The sequence below is a fragment of the Cynocephalus volans genome, chromosome 13, assembly GCF_027409185.1.
Source record: "Cynocephalus volans isolate mCynVol1 chromosome 13, mCynVol1.pri, whole genome shotgun sequence".
In the NCBI taxonomy this organism is placed as follows: Eukaryota; Metazoa; Chordata; class Mammalia; order Dermoptera; family Cynocephalidae; genus Cynocephalus; species Cynocephalus volans.
The window spans coordinates 52,843,122-52,857,675 of NC_084472.1; the positions used below are offsets into that span (position 1 = coordinate 52,843,122).

At 37.6% G+C, this 14,554-nt stretch overlaps 1 pseudogene; it reads right to left on the reverse strand.

Moving 5' to 3' along the window:
- Window positions 1-14,554, reverse strand: part of LOC134361679 (spermine synthase-like) — a 66,499-nt pseudogene that overhangs the window by 13,001 nt on the left and 38,944 nt on the right.

Sequence of the window (14,554 nt, forward strand, 5' to 3'; positions counted from 1 at the left end):
AGACATGGTACAGCATATTTTATATGCACTAAAAGGAGAGCACATGAGAGCCCTTTGTGGCTTTAATGACTGTTGAAGGTATTATGAATCTATGACGGATGGACGTGATACTGTGCAAGAGAGCAGAAGATGCTGGAAGATTGTGGAACGTGATGAAATGTGGTAGGCAACAGAGTAAGCTTTGGAGTCAAAGACACCTGGAATTGTATATATATCTATAGACACACACAACTGAATATTATTCAGCCTTAAAAAGCCTGTCACATGCTACAACATGGATGAGCCTTGAGGACATTACATTAAGTAAAACAAGCCAATACAAATACTTTATGATTCCACTTATATGAAGTATCCAGAGTAGTCAAATTCAGAAATAGAAACAGAAACGGAAGGTAGAATGGCAGATACCAGGGGTTGAAGGGAGGGGGAAAATGGGAGTTGCTATTTAATAAGTACAGAGTTTCAGATTTGCAAGATGAAAAAGTTGTAGAGATCTGTTTCCCAACCATGTGAATATACTTAACACTACTGAACTGTGCACTTAAAAATGATTAAGATGGTAAACTTGATGTTGCATGTTTTTATCACAATAATAATAAAAAGACACCTGGCTTTGAACGCTGGCCTCCACTTACTTGCTGATGACATTGGTGAACTATATAGACTTACCACCCCTTGGTTTCCTCATCTGAGGGAGAGTATGCAGCTAGTTCCCAGAGATGCGGTAGAGTAAGGTGTGGGTCCTTCAGGATTGGCTGACTCCTTCATTTGCATCCCAGCTCTGCCACTTTCCAGATATTGGGCAAATCACTCAGCCCTTCATGCCTCAAATTCCCCATCTATAAAATGCAAGTGATAATAGTAGTACTTGTCTCATAGGGCGGCGATAAGGATAAATGTGTGTATATATATATATATGTATGTGTATATATATATGTATGTATATATGTATATGTAACTTAGAGAATACTTGGCACATAGGTAATACTGTAAGTGCAACAGTGGTAGCTATTTCTATCATCTCATAAAGTTCTGAAGATTCAATGAGTTAATGCAGATAGAAAGCTTAATATAATGCTTAAAATGTAGTAATTATTCAATAAATGATAGCCAAAAACCAGAGGCATTCCACTCTTTGGACTTGATTGAGTAAAAGACAGGTTTAGACAAAAAATAAAAACAAAAAACACAACTTTTTGTAAATAAAATATGTAATGATATCCCTAAAGATGGAGAAACATGAATGAGGATCCTTCGAAGAGTTTTGGTATTGACTCTTGCTTATTCCTTTTTTGCACCCACACCACACAAGTATAACATTTCTTTGAAGTCTGGAATGTTACTTTTAAAGTGCATGTGCATTTAGAATTCTACTCTATAATATAGCTGAGCTTATTTTAAATTACGAGGGCACTTCAGAAAGTTCATGGTATTAATACTAATGACCTAGAAAAGGTGCCTGAAGTTTCCTTGTAGTGTTGCAACTTTATTTTGGTTGATTATAGGGGAGATGTTTGTTCTATTCTCTTTCATTTTTTATGTTGTAAGACATCCAGCTGTAAGTCCTTTTGCTTCTTCTTACAAGAGGAGTGAGTTAGAAAGCAAAAACTCTTTCTACTAGTGAATCTGGGGCACAGTTTCTCATATTTAGAATTTTGAGATAATGAGTATTTCTTTAAAGCTACTTTTAAACCCTCAAGCACACTCTGCTCCACCATTTCCTGCCGTGTGAGACCCTTGTGTTGCTGTAAAGCCACCACCAAAGAAGGCCCTTACCAGATGTCTTCTCTGAACTTTAGACTTCCCAGCCTCTGAAACTGTAAGCAATAAATGTGTTTTCTTTATCAATCACCCAGTTCCAGGTATTTAGTTATAAGCAATAGAAATGGACAAGTACAGAAAATTGGTACCAGAGAATTGAGGTGTTACTTATAACAAATACTTGACACCGTGGAAGTGGCTTTGGAACTGGGAGTTGAGGAAAGACTGGAAGAATGTGAAGGAGCAGGCTTGGAAAAGCCCAGCTGCTGGTGGGAGTTTAGAAGACAAGAAAACCAGAGAAAGTTTAGAATGTTTTAGAGGCTGGTTAAATGGTGGACTTATTTAGGACCTGTTACCCCTTTCTTTTGGCCTATTTCTCCCTTTTGGAGTGGGAATATGTACCCTATGCTTGCCCCACCATTGTGTTGGAAGTAGATAACTTGTTTTGATTTCACAGTGGGGACTTTGAACTTTGGACTTTTGAGCTGAAAAAAGTTAAGACTTTGGGGATGAAGTGAATATATTTTTATGTGGAAAGGACATGAGTTTGGGGGGGGGGGTCAGGGGCAGAATGCTGTAGACTGGATGCCCTCCCAACCTCACTGAAGCTTAAATCCCCACTAAGACTGTCGAGCTGTCTAGGGTGGGAAATCCTATTATGGCAATTGAAAGGTGGGGCCTAGGGGGATCACTGAATTGGGGGACCATGCTGTAGTGAATGGATTAATAATGGTCGTCGTGGGCATGGTTCTGAGGGCTTTAAAAGGAGAGCACATGAAAGTTTCTCTCTCTCTCCTCTGCCATTTTCTGCCATATGAGACCCCTGTGTTGTTGTAAAGCCGCCACCAAAGAAGACCCTCACCAGATGTGTTCCCTGGACTTTGGAGTTCCTAGCCTCCGAAACTGTTAGCAACAAATTTTGTTTTATTTTAAATAAATAAATAAATAAACCCTCAAGCAAATGGTCAGTTATCTGCCTCACTGAACCAGCACCACTCAGAACACCTGCCACTTCATACGTTTCCCTGGTAGCAATGTTTCATTACAGGGGTGAAGGGTGCCTGCGTGCAGCTGCAGAAGTGGGCTGAAGTGAACAGTGGTGGACTTTGATTACAGTGCTAAAGGGCTTAACCCTAAATGTACAGTGTAAAACTAAAAATTTTTAGAAAAAAACATAGGAGGAAATCTATGGGACCTAGGGTCAGGTGAAGAGTTTTCAGACTTGATACCAAAGCACAATCCATAAAAGGAAAATTTGATAGATTGGACTTCATTAAAATAGTGAAAGATTCTTAAGAGGATGAAAAGGCAAGCGATGGATCTGAAGAAAATATTTGCAAACCACATATCTGACCAAAGACTTGTCAGAATATATAAAATACTCTCAGAACTCAACAGTAGAAAACAAACAATAAAATTAGAAAACAGACATTTTACTGAAAAATATATGCAAATGCCAAATAAAACTCACAAAAAGATTTCAACCTCATTAGCCATTATGGAAAAGCAAATTAAAATCACAATGAGATATCACAACATACTTATCAGAAGAGCTAAAATACAAAATAGTGATAACACAAAATGCTGGCTCTCTCGTACATTGCTGGTGTAGGAGTCCAAAATATGCCACCCCAGAATATGACTGTAAGAGACCAGAATATGCCACCACAAAATGTGCCTCTTTAGCATAAGGATTCTTTTTGTCTTTCTTTCTTCTTCTTCTTTTTTTTTTTTTGTTCTACATAAGGATTATTTTGAGCTGATTATTCTGAGAAACTGCAGCCACAAGAGGAGCTCTGGGGTTGGCTGGTTAGCTCAATGGGTTAGAGCACAACCTTGTAACACCAAGGTCAAGGGTTCAGATCTCTGTGCCAGCCAGCTGCTAAAAAAAGAGAGAGAGAGAAACTCTGAAAACAGAGTAGAAGTTGCCTTTTTGTAAGAGAAATTTACTTTTATAAAGAAAATCTCATTTGTAAGGTTGTATCCCGCTTAGCACCAGTAAGAGGATAACTCTAAATAACAGAAGACTCTTATCGATGGAGAAGTCACTGACAGAAATCTGCATAACAAACCTTACTCTTGTTCACGATACTTTTCCTGGGCATCTCTCCATAACCAGTTTCTCCACACCCTTTTTTCTTGGCTTCAGCAAACACAGTATTTGAGTCTGAATTCAAAACCACTTCTTTGAAATTTAATCATTTCTTTGAGTATACATGTTAATAAATTTATTTTTGTTTTTCTCTTGTTAATCTGTCTTTTGTTACAGGGGTCCATCCCAACTAAGAACTATGAAAGGAAAGGAAAAACTTATCTTTTTCTTCCCACACTGGAGTTAATATAAAATGGTACAGCCATTCTGGAAAATAGTTTATTAGTATATAGGTACGAGTAAATGTTAAAATATTTTGAATTAAAAAAAAAAAAGCTAAATATGCATTTACCACATGATCTGGCAAGTGCAGTCCAGCATTTATCCCTAAGAAATAAAAACTTATGTTCACACAAAACCTGTACACAAATGTGCATAACAGCTTTATGCATAATAGTCAAAAACTGGAAATAACCCAGATACCCTTCAATAAATGGTTAAACAAACTATAGTACATCCATGTCAATAAAAAGGAAGGAACATTGATACACACAACAACTTGGATGGATCTCAAGGGAGTTAGTCTGAGTTAAAAAAGCCAGTCTCAAAGTTTGCATATATGTGATTACATGTATATAACTTTTTTTATTATTTATTTATTTATTTATTGTGGCTGGCAGATATGGGGATCTGAACCCTTGACCTTGGTATTGTCAGCACCATGCTCTCCAAGTAAGCTAACCGACCAGCCCAATATAACATTGTTGAAATTACAAAATTATGGATGAGGGGGTCTTCAAAAGGGTCATAAAAAAGATTCATATTATCTTTTAATTCCACTTTTCACCAATTTTTTTAAGTAACCTGGTATACGGAGAACAAATGAGTGATTGCCAGGGGTTAGGGATGGGGTTGGGGACATATGAAAGGGCAACACGAGTCAGCCTTGTAGTGATGGAACAGTTGTGTATCTCAGCTGTGTTGGTGGTTACATGAAGCTCTATATGATAAGATTGCATACAACTACACACACACACACACACACACACACACACACACAAATGTGTGCTTATAAAACCAGTGAAATATGAATAAGCTTTGTGGAGCATATCAATGTCAATTTCTTGATTTTGATATTGTCTTATAATTATTCAAGATGTTAGTTACTACTGGGGGAGGTTGGGTAAAGAGTACACTGAACCTCTTGCTACACTTTACTTTTGCAACTTCTGGTGAACCTATCATTTCAAAACACAAAAATTTTGAAAAATATGCAGTTGGCATAAAACAACTTTTTAATTTAAAATTACCTCAAGATATACACATGCATAGAACTAATATTTTATCGTAATCTGCTTTGGTGAGTATATCTAGTTGTAAAGGTGTCCTGCCATTCTGTTACCTGTGTTCTGTTGCTAAATATAGTGTCACAGCATTTTTTATATGACAGTCATGGATTGTTCTCTGATTTCCTAACTTTTTGATAGTGATGTCTATATGACATGTGGGCAGTAAGTGGACTGCATGGTTTGGTCACTGTAGTTACTTTTGTAAACATCTCATGGCAAATCTCACTGGAGCAAATGCAGATTCTGTACTTCCACATGGTCATGGTCAGATGGCTTCATCTTGGGTGGTTGGAGGGCTGTGAGTATTTTTGATAATTACCACTTTCTGAACTTGTCCTTTGGTATACTTTCCATATTTGCTGATGCATCTGATACACTTGAGGTGTGTCTTTAAAATAATGTAACTTTTTAAAAGCACATAATTCCATTTTGACCTCCTTTTATGTACTTGTCTTATTTAGAACTCCCACAAATCCAGTGAAAATGTATGTTTCTCTCCTTTTTAAAACATAAACACAAGTTATCTAGATTTATGTTGTTCCTTGAGCTGCGTTATTCCAGCTGTTGTTATTCATATAGCCCTGTCAAACGCTTCTTTGGGGTTTCTTTTCTGACCTTTGGAGCACCCTGTTGACTGTACTCTGTTGTGGAAAATTTTCACCTTTTAAAGTTTCGAATTTATCTGTCTGTCTCTCTATATATCTACTTAACTACATACCTCTACCTATCAATCATCAAAAGCAATTTTCACTTATCAGGTTAGATAAATTCATCTCTGATACCATCAAGGATGCAGAGAAACAGGAACTCTCAGCACTGCTGGGGACACTGAATTGCTACAACTTTTTGGAAAGCAATTTGGCAATATGTATGTCCAAAACCTTTAAAAATGTTCATAGCTTTTAGTGAGTCCTTCTACTTCTGGGCATGTGGCCTATATTTTAAAAAGTTTATCCAAAGTGACATCTACTGCAGCAACTTTCTAATGGAGGGAAATGGAAACCCAGTCCACTGCCAACAGAATATATTCTAACCCCAATTTACCATAATGTTTTACTTCTGTTATGATTTGTTGCATGCATTTTTTAAAAACATGTTGACTCTCTCAGGGACATAAAGTTTGTCTTATTTATATTGATATCTTCCAAAGAACCTAGCATATAGTAGATGTTCTGAATAAATTTTATTTACCTACTGAATTTTTAAACTTATTTAACACTTACCATGAACCAATGCTATAGAGATACTATGATGTAGGCTCTTCTTTCTTTTATATATTTTATTTTATTTTTTCTGGGAAGGATCTTTTTCCATTTTTTTAAAAATTGAGATGTAAAATATATACACTGCACCTACAGTGCACAGATCTTAAGTGTTCAGCTTGATACATTTTCACACATGTACACATTCATGTAACCACCATCACTCCAGAAGGTTCTCTTGTGCCCAATCTCGGTTAACACTACACTCACACCCCAGGTAACCGCTGAAAACGGGATAGGATATCATCCGAGAAGGGTTCTCCCACTTAAAGAGGCAGAATAATCATGGGTGGGGTATATCCAAGAGATATGGAAGATGCTAACTCAGAAAATTCACTTATGTGAGCCAAGGGCTGATATTTACACCAAGTGCCCAGGAATGAACACATAGGTCACCACAGGCTGAATAACTTCCTCAAAATCACCGAACAAGCAGGTGGCAGGACTCAAACTCTGATGCCCCACCTCCAAGTCTCATGAACTTTTCACAGCCTCGGCAGTCTGGAGTGCATGTGTGGTGGAAGACACAGTCCAGGAGACACAGGCTGCAGGGTCTAGGGTTGCTGGGCTATGGAGGGAGTGGGGCAGGGCCCCAGGCTGGGCAGCAATAGGGCACAGACTCACATCCATAAGCTCACTCCCACACCCAGCCTCCAACCAGGTGATATTATCCCAAGACAGTTGGGAAAACAGAGTCCTAGCCAGAGGGGGAAGTGACCAACTCAAGATCACAGAGCCAGGGAGTGTCAGGGCTGGGGTTTAGACAGGAGCTTCTGAAATCCTGTCTTTTATATATATTTTTAGGTGGAAAAATCTGAGGCACAGAGAGGATAAGTAATGTGCCCAAGGTCATACAGCTGGTAAGAAGTGGAGGGAGGCAGGAAGCTAGGCAACCTCCCTTCCAACTTCAGGCAGTGTGAGCAAACACAGAGTGTGCCAGGACTGCAGCAATCATTATGCACATTAATCAAGCAAATATGAACCCAGGAATACATTCGTAATCACCATTGAGTGAACTATGTGCATTCTCTTAATGAAACATGACATAATAATGAAAATTATGTTTTCAAAAATTGCATAAAAGCCTGGATAAATGCTTATAGCACTAAGCAAACATTGAAAAACAAAATAACATGTGTAATTTGGTTACGCATAATGTCTTGTATAGAGCAAAATGACTGCAAGGAGACACACCAAAATTGTCATGGGGCTGCTACTCAGAAGTGGATTTATCCCTGGTATATTTTGTTTTTACAACTAACTTCCAATTTTCCTTTAATTGGTGTATATGCATATATATATTTTTTGTTCGTTTGTTTTGGAGGCTGGCCGGTAAGGGATCCCAACCCTTGACCTTGGTATTACCAGCACCACACTCTACCCATGTGAGTTAACCTGCCACCCTAATCAGTATATTAATTTCCTACTACTGTTGTAACAAAGTACCACAAACGGGGTGATTTAAAACAACAGAAATTTGTTTTCTCACAGTTCAGGAGCCCAGAAGTCTGAAAGCAAGTGTGGACAAGGTTGGTTCCTTCTGGAGGCTCTGGGGGAGAATCTGCTCCCTGCCTCTCGTAGCTACTGGTGGTTGCTGCAACCCTTGGTGTTCTTTGGCTTGTAGTTCTCCTTGTATTTCTCCAAACTCTGCCTCTGTCTTCATATGACCTTCCTGTAAGGACGTCAGTCATTGGATTTGAGTCCAAACCTAACCCAGGATAACCTCATCTAACTAATTATATCTGCAAAGACTCTTTTTCCAAACAAGGTCACATTCTGAGGCTCTGGGTGGATGTGAATTTTGGTGGGGGAACACTATTTAACCCAGTATAATGAATTTTTTAAAAATTATTTTATATTGGAAAAATATAAGTATTAAGAAAACAGAAGCCTGAGCCAGGTCTATTAAGTTGGGTGGATGATTAAAAAGGATCAAAATAGTTGCGATTAAGAGGTGGCATGACTCAAAGACAGGTTTCAAACATGGCTTCAGACGTAGAGCAGCACAGCCTTGTGGTACAAGATCTGGAGTCTTCGGCCTAGGTTAGAATCCTGCTTCCTTACCTGTTCATTGTGTGTCCACTCTAAGCATCAGTCTTCCCACCCGCACAGAAATAAAACTATGGTTATTTAAGACCTCAACTGTCTCTAGCCAGCCAACTGGGCCTTCTGAGAGGCTCAGTGTAAGTCATTTCAGAGGGGAAGTAGGACTTTTGCCACCTTTTTCTTCTCACTAGGCCAGAGGGGAAGCAGAAGGGAGTGACAGAGATTTGAAAGCTCTACAGGTTCCCTTGCAGAGAGCAGGATCCAAGGACAGCCCATGGCTGAGTCTTTGGCTGAGGTGTGACCTGGAGTGTTTTGCACAGTGAAACATGGCCAGTTGAGTAGGAGCAGAGATCCAGGGAAGAGAGCCCAGATAGGAGGGATGAGGGACTCTGCAGTGGGGTAGAGAACAGGAGGCCAGATCAACGTGGTGGAGAAGGCTTGCACCCTGTGTAGAAAAGTCCACCTGGGGTGAAGTTGGCCAAGATATTTTCAGGATCTAAGTAGAGGGCTGTTCATTGTTCAGTGTTGGACTGTTGCCAGAAGGGCTATGATATACACCAAGTATGACAACTGCCACCTATCGCTTGTTTCCTCAACTGTCAGTAACACTTGTGACATCCAAATGTCTGTGTAAATGATACTGTGGGGAGGGATGGAGGAAAGGATGCTGTTTTCTCATCTGGAGAGTCATGCTGGGACACCCGTTCACAGAACACAGGAGGGAGCCTTCCAAAGAACCAATTAAACATGCCAGAGATTGCAGCCAGAGGTCACCGGGAGAGCTGCGCCACGCCTGCCTTCCCTCACGTGGGGTAGAATTCCAGCTCATTTCCTTTGGATCTCAGAGCATGAGGTATTTTAGCCAATGTCTGCTTTGCATGGAGGGCACAGTGCACAGCCTTTAGTGAGAGCACAGAACATTCTGAAATGCATTGGAGCAGCATGTTTATCATACATGCTAGGTCTCCAAGAACTATTTTGATGTAAAAAATAATTTGCATGCGTAAACCCTCATATGCTCACTTGCAAGTCAAACTTATTCAAAGACTTTTCTTCAGTGTCCTTGCCAGCTTCTGCCATCCCTTTTCATTTCTCCTCTGATTTGCTTATCACATTTTCTAGTGAGGTCCCTGTTCTCTTTCATCCTGCCCCCCAATTTAGCCTCTTTCAAGGGCTTGCAAGTATTTACACATACTTTTAATATAGGTGCAAATGAATCCTTGAACACACTTTAATGGGATCCTAGGATATCTTTCAATGACTACCACCCACCCCTACCTGATTGTTGACCTCTACACAAAGCCCAGCCTAGTTCCTTTTTCATTTTGTTAGATATGTGAAATCATTTCTCCCTATCCACAGTCCCTTCTAGCCCATCCCACAGGCCGAGCTACCCTACCAGCCAACTTACTACAGGCTGGACCAAATAGCATCTTTCCCAGGAATTTGGAGTTGGGATATAGCAACTGAGCAAATTATCTGTGAGGAACCAGACTAGAAGGCCAGCAAGACTTGGGGTTAAATCACTATTTGGGGACATGAGCAAAGATGAGATGCTGGGGAGATGAGAAGGAGGGGGAGAAAGGAGAAGAGAGAAACAGAGACAGAGAGACAGAGACAGAGAGAAACTGGAGTTGCTATTTTCAATCCTGAGGTTCAGCTGGGTTCCTTGACATCCCATTTCCTTATAATAATTCTCCTTTTACGTAAATTAGCATGAGTGGATTTTAGTTACTCAACCAAATAGTCTTTGAGTCAGATTCTCAGCATGGGTCTTCAAAACAAAGTCTATAAAATTGATGAATGAGCATTACCTATATTAGCTAATCCCACTCATTTTTCTTTCCTTCTCTTCCTCTTTATTAAAAAATGTGAAATATATCATCCATACAGAAGAGTGTATAAATTTTTTGTGTACGGTTTAGAGCAACCCCTGGTTCAAGCCATACGTATATGTTTTCTGCAACTTTCTGGGCCAGATAGTAAACATTTTCAGCTTTGTAGGATATAAAGTCACTGTCAAAACTACTCCAGTCTGCTTTTATAGAATGAAAGCAGCTACATACAATACATAATGAATGAATGAATGTTCCAATAAAACTTTATAAAAATAGGCACTGGGTTGGATTTGGCCCACAGGTCATAGTTTGCTGATCTTTGGTTTGAAGAGGAATTGTAAAGCAAAGGCCGGTGTCACCAACACTCAGGTCAGGATACAGACAAGTCTCTGTGTGTCCTTCCCAAACAATAACTCCTCGTCCCTTCTAGACACTGCCACCATCCTGACACTGATAAACATTTTCTAGTTTCTCTTTATAGCTTTGCCATCTATGTATGCATTTCTAAACAGTATAGCATATTTTGCTTGTTTTTGAAAATGTAATCATGTTTATGCATTCTTCTTTTTTCTCTTTCTCCTCTTCCTGCTTCTTCTTGGTTTTCTTCTTTTACGTTTTTGAGATTTAGCCACAAGAGACTATAGTTTGTCATTTTATTACTGTACAGTTTTCCATTATATAAAGATACCATAATACATTTTATTGATTCCACTGCTGATTGAAAATTGGGCTGTTCTCAATTGAGGGGCTATAATGAATGATGTTGCTATGTAGGTTTCATGTGTCCTCTGACACTCTCGCACATGATTTCTCTAGGGTACACACCAAGGAGAGAAATGAGGGGGCAGGCAGGCTGTGTATTTCCTTAACTTCACAGACTCCTTTCCTAACTAGTTATATCCATTTATACTAACTCCAGTGACCGAGGGATCCCACACCCGTGTCCTTCCATTGCTCACATTCTCGCCAGCACTTGGTATTGTCAGATTTATTGCCTATCTGGTAATCGTGTTATACTATCTCATTGTGCTTTTAATCATTTCTATGATTACTAATGAGTTTGAGGATGCTTTTAAATATTTGGGTTCCCTCTTTTATGAAGTGTTTCATCAATTTTTTTTTTTTGCCCATTTTTATATTGGATTGCATGTCTATTTCTTATTGATTTGTAGGAATTCTTTATTTAACGTAAAAGTTCTCTGTTGGCTATGAACTGTAAATATCTTCTCCCACTTTGTGACTTGTCTTCTTACTTTCTTTATGTCGTCTCTCAATGAACCAAAGCCTTTCATTTCGATATAGTCAATTTATCAATGGTTTTCTTACTGGTTAGTATTTTTGTAACTAGGTTAAAAAATCCTTTCTTATTTTGTGGTCAAGAAGATTTTCTCCTGTATTGTCTTCTAAAAGCATTTTTGGTTTCCTTTCCATATCTATTTTTAGAATCCACCTAAAATCAAATTATATGTGTGCTGTGAGGTAGGGATCTAATTTTATTTTTTCCATTTGAGCACTTAATTTTCTCATGTTCATTTATTGAAAAGATTGTGTCTTCCCCATTATTCTGCAGCCACCTTTGTCATTTGTCAGTGTCCATATGCATGGGTCTGACTTGGATCTCTCTATTCTGTCCCACTGGTTTATTCTTGTGTCAATATCACGTTTTCTTACTTACAAAAACTTTTTATAACTCTTGATATATAGGACAAGTCCTGCTATTTTGTTTCTTTTTCTTTAAGACTATCTTGGCTACATGTAATCCTTTGTACTACTACATGAATTTTTGAATCTGCTTGTCAAATTTCATATTTAAAAAAAAAAACCTATTGATGTTTTGATTGGAATTGCATTGAATCTATAAATCAATTGCAGAGACTTGATATCTTTATAAAATCGGGGCTTCCAATCAATGAACATGGCATATTTTTCCATTAATTTAGGTCTATTTGAGTTTCATAATTTTCTGCGTGGAAGTCTTAGACATTAATTTATTCCTAGGTTTTTGTTTTTGTTTTTTCATTTTTTCTCTCTTAATTTCTTTCATTTATTTTTATCTTTTCTTTCTTTCTTTCTTTTTTTTTTTTTTGCTACTGTGAATGGTATCTAATTTGAAATTTTTTTCTAACTTTTTCTGCTTATGTAAATTTAATCGATATTTACATATTGATTTTATATCAGTATATACAAACATTATTAAACTCCCTTATTAATTCCATTGATTTTTCTGTAGGATCTTTTGGACAATCATGTCATTTGTGAATAATGACAGTTTTGATCCTTCTTTTCCAAGCCTTATACCTTTATTTTTTTTTTTTTATTTATCTAGTGCACTGGCTAAGATGTTTAGTATAATGTTTAATACACTAGAAGTGGTAGAATCAGGCAAATTTATCTTATTCCCAATTTCAAAGAGAAAGGTTTTTGACCTTTTACCATTTGCTGTAGGATTTTTTTTTTTATAACAGATTAATGATGTTCTATTCTAATTCTAGTTTGCTAAGATTTTTTAAAAATCACTAGACTTAATTTCTTTTAATTTTTAATTTCAAAATAATTTTAGACTTACAGAAAGGTTGCAAAAATGGTACAGAGTTCCCATATGGTCCATACCCAGTTTTCCCTAATGCTTAACATCTTATGTATTATCAAAACCAGAACTTGACATCAATTGTCCAGCGTTATTAACTAAACTATAGACCTTATTCAGATTTCATGTTTTTCCACTAATTTTTTGTTTGTTTGTTTTGTTTTTCTGGCCCAGAATTTTATTCAGGATTCCACATTGCTTTTAGATGTCATGTTTCATCCTATCTACAGATCCTTTTACGACCTGTCACCTTTGAAGAGTGTTGATTGGTTGTTTTGTTGAGTGTCTCTCAATTTATGTTATTAATTTAAAATTTTCTGTAAGGAAGAGTTGTCTTTTCTTCTCCATTTATTTATTCAATCATTAATTGCTGTCAGTAGGTATTCATAGATATTTATTTAGTTTTGTTGGTTATAATTCAGTACTATTATTCTTTATTTTCTTGCTCAGTTTATTCCATCTTTGGCCACTGTTTGTTCCTTCGAGTTGGCCACTATATCCTTTTGACATGCCTGTGGTTCAGCGATCTCCCGTAGAAGAGTCCCATGCTGCCAAAATGGTGACTCCTTGTACTACTGCCATGCTCATTAATTATCTGGAGGCTGCTCTGGAAGTTCATGGCCTCAGCTCAAAAGCTGAAAGAGATACTAAAGGCACCGACAGCTAGAAGCTGTGAGCCAGCTGCATTCTCCAAGGCAGGTTCTTTTTTGAAGGCAGATCTGAGAGACACAGCTCTATGGCTGTCACAAGGAGATCCATTATCACCACTTCTATATAACATTGTACTGGAGGTGCCAGTCAGGGCATGAAAAAGGAAAGGAAAATATGGAAAAGAAATTTAGAAAGGAGGAAATAATGCATTACTTGAAGATTATATGGCTGTGTGCATACAACATTCCGAAGGAATATACAAATAAATATTTAGAATGACCGACATATAACGTCTACTTAAAAAGTCAGTTATATACCTACGTACCAGTAGCATATAAAAATTAAGTATCTAGGAATATAATTTAAAAATGACATGCAGGACCTTTTTACAGAGAACTGTAATACATTGCTGAGAGAAATACACACATATCCACGTGCATATGCACACCTAAATATGTGGAGAAAAAATGTTCATAGATTGGTAGAATAAATATTGTAAGAATGTCACTTCTCTCCTGTGATCTACGTAATCAATACAAATCAAATCAAAACCCCAACAGATTTCCTTCCTTCCTTCCTTCCTTCCTTCCTTCCTTTCTTCTTTCTTTCTTTCTCTTTCTTTCTTTCCTTCCTTCCTTCCTTCCTTCTTTCCTTCCTTCCTTCCTTCTTTCTTTCTTTCTTTCTTTCTTTCTTTCTTTCTTTCTTTCTTTCTTTCTTTCTTTCTTTCTTTCTTTCTTTCTTTCATTCATTTATAGAATTTAACAAACTAATTCTAAATTTTATATGGAAATACATAGGACCAAGAATAGCCAAGATAGTCTTGAAGAATAAGGTAGATGGACATACTTTACTAAATATTAAGACTGATTATGACATTCATATAAAAATGTCCAATTTACATTGGTCATTCATATAAAGAAAATGAAACGACCCTATTTCACAGCATATGCTCAAATTAATAACAGATT